The sequence below is a fragment of the Aedes aegypti genome, chromosome 1 (genome assembly GCF_002204515.2).
Source record: "Aedes aegypti strain LVP_AGWG chromosome 1, AaegL5.0 Primary Assembly, whole genome shotgun sequence".
NCBI lineage: Eukaryota > Metazoa > Arthropoda > Insecta > Diptera > Culicidae > Aedes > Aedes aegypti.
In genome coordinates, this window is record NC_035107.1 from 102,411,727 (window position 1) to 102,418,958 (window position 7,232).

The 7,232-nt window shown below is 35.2% G+C and overlaps 1 long non-coding RNA gene across 1 annotated transcript; it reads right to left on the minus strand.

Moving 5' to 3' along the window:
- Positions 1–5,982: 5,982 nt before the first annotated feature.
- On the minus strand, positions 5,983–7,004 carry LOC5573996. Its single transcript, XR_002498890.1, has 2 exons — positions 6,481–7,004; positions 5,983–6,423 (listed from the first exon to the last, which is right to left on the minus strand). It is a non-coding gene; the product is annotated as an uncharacterized LOC5573996 (long non-coding RNA).
- Positions 7,005–7,232: the final 228 nt, after the last annotated feature.

The following is a 7,232-nucleotide window of genomic DNA, read 5'->3' on the forward strand; positions in this document are numbered from 1 at the left end:
CCACCAGTCGAGCTTACAACATCAATAATACTTGCTAGGAACAAGTATACGACCACCAGTTGAGTTAACAACATCAATAGCAGTTACTATGAACAAGTATGCGACCACCAGTCGCGGTAGCAAGTGTACACCACCATTGCATAGAACAAATATACGACCACCAGTCGAGCTTACAACATCAATAATACTTGCTAGGAACAAGTATACGACCACCAGTCGAGTTAACAACATCAATAGCAGTTACTATGAACAAGTATGCGACCACCAGTCGCGGTAGCAAGTGTACACCACCATTGCATAGAACAAATATACGACCACCAGTCGAGCTTACAACATCAATAATACTTGCTAGGAACAAGTATACGACCACCAGTCGAGTTAACAACATCAATAGCAGTTACTATGAACAAGTATGCGACCACCAGTCGCGGTAGCAAGTGTACACCACCATTGCATAGAACAAATATACGACCACCAGTCGAGCTTACAACATCAATAATACTTGCTAGGAACAAGTATACGACCACCAGTCGAGTTAACAACATCAATAGCAGTTACTATGAACAAGTATGCGACCACCAGTCGCGGTAGCAAGTGTACACCACCATTGCATAGAACAAATATACGACCACCAGTCGAGCTTACAACATCAATAATACTTGCTAGGAACAAGTATACGACCACCAGTTGAGTTAACAACATCAATAGCAGTTACTATGAATAAGTATGCGACCACCAGTCGCGGTAGCAAGTGTACACCACCATTGCATAGAACAAATATACGACCACCAGTCGAGCTTACAACATCAATAAGGTTGGGTGACAAAATGTCGAAAGACAAAATGTCGAATGCCAAAACGTCGAATGCCAAAACGTCGAAAGGACAAAACGCCGAAGGGACAAAACGTCGAAAGGACATAACGTCGAAAGACAAAATGTCGAATGCCAAAATGTCGAATGCCAAAACGTCGAATGCCAAAACGTCGAAAGCATAGAGCGTCGAACACGACAACCCGTCGAAAAGCAAAAATATGCGAAAATATATGACAAAACGTTGACAATAAGGAATACAAAGAAATCGATAAAATGTAACGTCAAATAAAAATATTAAACAATGGTTTAAACAGTAAAAACTGGCCATTTTGGTACCGTAATTTTTAGCTGGTCTTGGAGATAATAAAAAAATCAAATTGAAAATACTTTGAACTTGTCGGAATTGCTTAAGATTTTGTCTCTCACCAATTTTACTAAATCTCATCAAGTTTAAGTCAAACATTCAAAAAGAGATGGGAGGGTTGTGCTTTGAAATAAAACTTTCAGTTGATCCTTGTATTGTTTTAACTATTTAGTGTTTAAACGATAAAACTGTATACATTTTCAACTCACACAAAAAAAATCAATATTTAGAAGACTATTCGAATGTACGTATTAAACACATTTTGGATACCCTGGTGAAGATATTTATTCCAAAAAGCAAATCAAAAAATCAATTCATTTGTACGTATTCAATAAAATAATAAGTCAGTTTTTTAAGAATAAACAATATACTAGTTGCCAAAATTTGATTGAATTATTATCACTAGTTTGTTTAAAGAATGAGTGTATTTTATAAGAATAAATAATACACTATTTTTCAACAGTAAATTCAATTCACTATACACAATTTTTACATCGATTTTTGAGAAGTAATTGAGGTAAATAGATCTCATTTTAAATAAGGAAAAAATAAGCAATTACGAAATTCTTACGTTCTAAGTACACAAAAGTGTTCGATTTCTCTCATTCTGATTCTTATCTCATTCTGATACATATTGCTTCGGTGCATAAGAAATTTTGTTTAACCACGAGTACCTAGTAGAAAAAGAAAAATTGAGCACTGTTATTTGAGCTTATTCTACGAGTGGCGAGAGGTGAGGATATTCGGTCTCGTATTGTGAGGTGACAATTCTCGATTCGAGTGAAGTGACTCGCCGTGTAAATCAAATGGAGATTCACTTCAATCAAGTCGGTAGTTGTCACCTCGCTATACGAGTCGATCTCGTATTCTCACCTCACACTACTCATAGAAAAAAAAAATTGATATTCCCTTCATCTGCTATTGCGTGACTCCAGAGGCTTCTTGTCTTCATAACATCTGATGCAGTCATCACAGTTCAGACTTCAGTTTCAATTTGCTTCTTAAAGTGCTGCACTACTGCTTCTCCAGTCAGGAAACGATGTTAGATTGACATTTTTCTGAAAATTTGCTCAATGCTTACTTTGATGAAAATTAAAAATTTTGCTGTTTCCAACGTCTTTCGCATCGCAACCATTTGTTACTTAGTAACGCTAGTTATCTTCAATAACAAAAACCTTCGCTAGAAAAATCATTGCTTTCGACGTTTTGTCTCTTCGACGTTTTGTCCCTTTCGACGTTTTGGGATTCGACATTTTGGCATTCGACGTTTTGGGTTTCGACGTTTTGTCTTTCGACATTTTGTCCCTAAACCCATCAATAATACTTGCTAGGAACAAGTATACGACCACCAGTTGAGTTAACAACATCAATAGCAGTTACTATGAACAAGTATGCGACCACCAGTCACGGTAGCAAGTGTACACCACCATTGCATAGAACAAATATACGACCACCAGTCGAGCTTACAACATCAATAATACTTGCTAGCAACAAGTATACGACCACCAGTCGAGTTAACAACATCAATAGCAGTTACTATGAACAAGTATGCGACCACCAGTCGCGGTAGCAAGTGTACACCACCATTGCATAGAACAAATATACGACCACCAGTCGAGCTTACAACATCAATAATACTTGCTAGGAACAAGTATACGACCACCAGTCGAGTTAACAACATCAATAGCAGTTACTATGAACAAGTATGTGACCACCAGTCGAGTTAATAACATATTCATTGCAACCATCTGTCGCGTTAAAGACAACCAAATACCAAACCAAATGCAACCACCAATCGCGGCAATTATATTTTTTTAATTGCAACCACCAGTCACGTTAAGGACATTTTTTTGCATTGCATACATCAATTGTGTTAAGGGCATTTTTTCCATAGCAACCACCAGTCGCGTTAAGGATATTTTTTTCAAACATGTTATTATTTTTTTTAACATGGCATTTATTTAGAAATAATAATGAATTAAGTAGATTTGAATAGTTTGGATCTCACCGGTTATCGACACAAAATTCACAAATTTCACCGATTCAGTATGCTTCACACTTAACTTGTTCGTTAAACTTTACGGGATACACAATGTACTGAAGCAAATAGGAAAGAAAACATGATTGCATTATTGGTCAAATTTGACCAAAACATCTATAATACTGAATCGATTAAAATTCGATTCGTCCTTTGTATCGATTTTATTTAAATCGATTCGATTTCTTCACTCGTAAGCAAATTTACAAGAACAACGACTCAAAATAAGATCAAATCCCTTGTATTAGGATTTCATGTTGTTTCAACATCAAAAAATCGATTAATTGGAACGAAAAATCTACTTTTGAAACACCAGTTCAAAATCGCCCATGGTTAGGAATATTTGCACACACTTACATTTATATTTCACTCTATTTTATTTTATTGAAATTATGTTTTTATTTGAAAGCAGGAGAGATAAGATATAGAAATGTGTGTATCATCACAGAAGAAACGATGAAATGATCACATACAACCAAAGCGAAGTTTTATTATTATTTATATAGAAATTTGCACAGTTGATAAATGTTACGGGAGTTTTTTTTTTCGATTGAAATTACTAATTGATAAGTTATACAAATTGATTAATATTCATGAAAACCACTAATAACTTTAACACTTCACTTCTATTTTGCAAAATCACATTATTTTACAAATTATACTTAATTATACGATATATTTTTTTTTATACACGTTTTGTACGGATATGTTCAATTGACTTCTGCAAAAAAAAAAGTTCAATTCCTAACGTTATTCTTTTTCCGTTCAATCTATGCAGAAAATATCAGGGACCATAAAAGCAGAATGCGCACTTCATAACTTAGATGAATCAGCTCGAAATGATCATAATCTTTGAATCGGATAAAATAGATGAAACATTTTCCAATACATTCAAATATTTCCATCAAAGCAATCTGTTTGAATTCAAATGCAAAACAAAATATTCACTTCAAAGCCTGCATCGCGCAACTCAAATAGATGAGGTGATGCTGGTGTTCAATAAGAGCAACAACAAGAACAGAGAGAAACATTGCTGCTTCAGCGAGTAGTGAAGCGGCTAATGCATATTAATGTCATATTTCCTCTTCAATCAGTTTTCTCTTATTCATAGAAAATACCACATTGCTGTTTGCTTACAATTGCCTTTTTATCAGATTCAAACTTCACTCCACAATCACTCTGAATACATATTTTCACACGCGGTTTAAGAAGCACTCGACACAAACACATTTCCTAGTGGACACTCCCGCTTGCTATCGAATCCAGGCTCTCCAGGAAAAACGAAAATTTATTTAAAATTCTGGCAGGTTCGCCAAATGTGAAGCTCAGAATCGTTGTTGGCAAGTGGGAGCACCACGATGAACCTTGCATTCCATTCTGACATTACTATAGGAGTGAGGCGTCGAAGTTGTGCCATGCCTACTAGATCGTTTGATGTCCGATCCGATGTTACATTCTCGGAGTTCTTTCAACAGGCTTTTGATTGTCAACCATCATAACAGGGTTGGAAGACAAGATCTATGACAATGTTCATTCAGTACCACACACAAATGACGAAAATAGTTGATGTTTTATACGCACATGAATGATGATTGCAACTCCCCCACATGCACCATCAAGTCGATCATTACGATAAACATGGGCGTAAATAGCCATCAGACTTGAGGGGGGCCACGGCCCCTTCTCATGAGAGACAAAAGTCGTAAAGGATTTATATAACTTAATAATGCTTGTTTCGATAATATTTGTGAACCGATTATAGTGGCGCAATTTCATACAGAGGTAAATCAAAACCTGGAAAAATAGTAAACGTATTGAAAAATCTTTTTTTTTTCGTTTTGTATTGCCAAGATGACGTATTCAACCCAATCTGATAGATCTCGAACAGAATACAAGGATTTAAAAGCAGACTATAATCATCATAATAAAATTACCCAAAGCTCAAAAATAGGAGTTTTTTACAAAACTAAGTGAAAATGTGAAATGTTGGTGACTTTTATCGCACGATCGGACCAATTTCGCTAATTTTGAAGATAATATATGCATTTGGTAATTTGTAAATTTCTCTGCGAGCTTACATGGGTCGAAATTTTGCCCCACTGATTAGAACTTTTGCCACACTATGGGCCAATAAATGATTCCAAGCAATTATGTAGTAACTAATACACCTCACAGTATCCTTATGATGCCTAAAAACGCCCTTAAATAAAAAATCAAAGTAGATTTGATCATTATTAATTTCCATGCAATGAAAGTTTGCCCAAAAAATATATTTTTTTTTCCAAATCTCAATCGATTCTTATGATATTTGTAGTGAAAGTCTCTTACTTCCCGCATAGTTAAGAACCATACTTCTACAGTTTCCTGTACCATCCACACCCATTTGAAACCATATCTGAATATTTTCATATAACATGCAAAATAACAATAAACCAACCCTATCGCGAACAGTTTTTACAGTTTGGGAAACAGTAATTGTGCAAATCACAATGTGGGGAATGGGCGGTTAAGTTATGTAACCATTCAAAAACGCTGATTTTTTCCGAACAATTTTTTGCGTTTACAATTAACCAAACAGTCAATATACCATCCATTTTTCACTTGATTTATTGTAATGCAAACGGTTTTGAAACAGTTAAATAATAAAGCCAGAACAAAAATAAATAATGTATGCGAAATAATTGTTTTACAGTTAATTATGGTATTTCAACACTATATATTGAACCGTCATTTTCTTTTCTTTTTTGATAAATCTAAGAACGCAATGTTAACAGTTGTCATGTAAAATCAGTATTCATATTTATTGTTATCATATAAATTTTACACAATTTGACACAGATTTATAATTTATCCTACGTGTAAAGCACTCAACTCCGCCTGTTTTGCAAACCGCTCGCCAGTCCAGCGACGATGCAGTGATGACTCGCATGGGTAATACATACCAGATCGGAGTCATTCCTTCCGGATACATCATTATGACGCCTGCTCCGGATAGACAAGCTAAATTGTGCGATCCACTGCACCGGGCTTCCATTTTCGAATCGAATCCATAGCAAGTATCGTCAACATCTGCTTGTCCTCGGGAGTAGCTTCCGATTTGTGATGTTTGCTTCCTTGCTGCAGTCCAGTTAACCGGTGGTTGGCAGTGGAAAATGAAGCGATCATCATTCGGGTCTGAATAACCAAAGAAACACTGACTTTTCTGGAACTGAAAAGTAAGTGACTTATTAAATTCAAGTTAATTCGATTGATATTCAAAACTTACTTGGAGATTTTACAAGGATATTCTCTCCCCGTACTATAGTAGCGCTGGAAGCTGCTCTTCCTGTTCTCCAACGCTTTATTTTAACTGCCTGTTTATTTCAACTGCTTCCAACTCAATCAGAACGAGAAAAATTCTCTTCAAACTTCACCGAAAAAAACAAAACTTTTTTTTCTTTTTTCTATGTTTTGACAACGTGAATCCATGCACGCTAAAAATAATTTTGATAAATAGTATCACATCACAGTGAGAAAAAATATTTTTGTATCGTTGCACACTTCAGCCGATATAGTTATACATGTGAATATGAACACATTTAGGAAAGTTTGTATGCAGTTTTTGATGAAAGGTCTATGTTGTACAATTTTTTTGGTTAAATAATGTAAAAGGAAAAACATAATTTTTCATCACTGTGAAGTAACTGCATTTTTAGCGTGTTCGAATATTTTGCAACTTACAAATACCAATAAAAGCAACAGTTTGCCAAACAGGACAACAAAAGTTATGTACTGTGAATTGTAAATGTGTGAGTACATTGTGAAATTATACACCTAATACAGTTTGACAGATGGTGGTATTACATTGCTACTATTTATCAAGGGTTGGAATTTCGATACGATTTTACAATATTTGGGTTATAAACTATATTGTCACCTTTTGTTGTGGACTTCTAAAACAGTTGCTTACAGTTTCAAGCATTAGGTTTCACATTGTTCAACATAAAACCAACCGCTTGGGATACATTAACCATAACA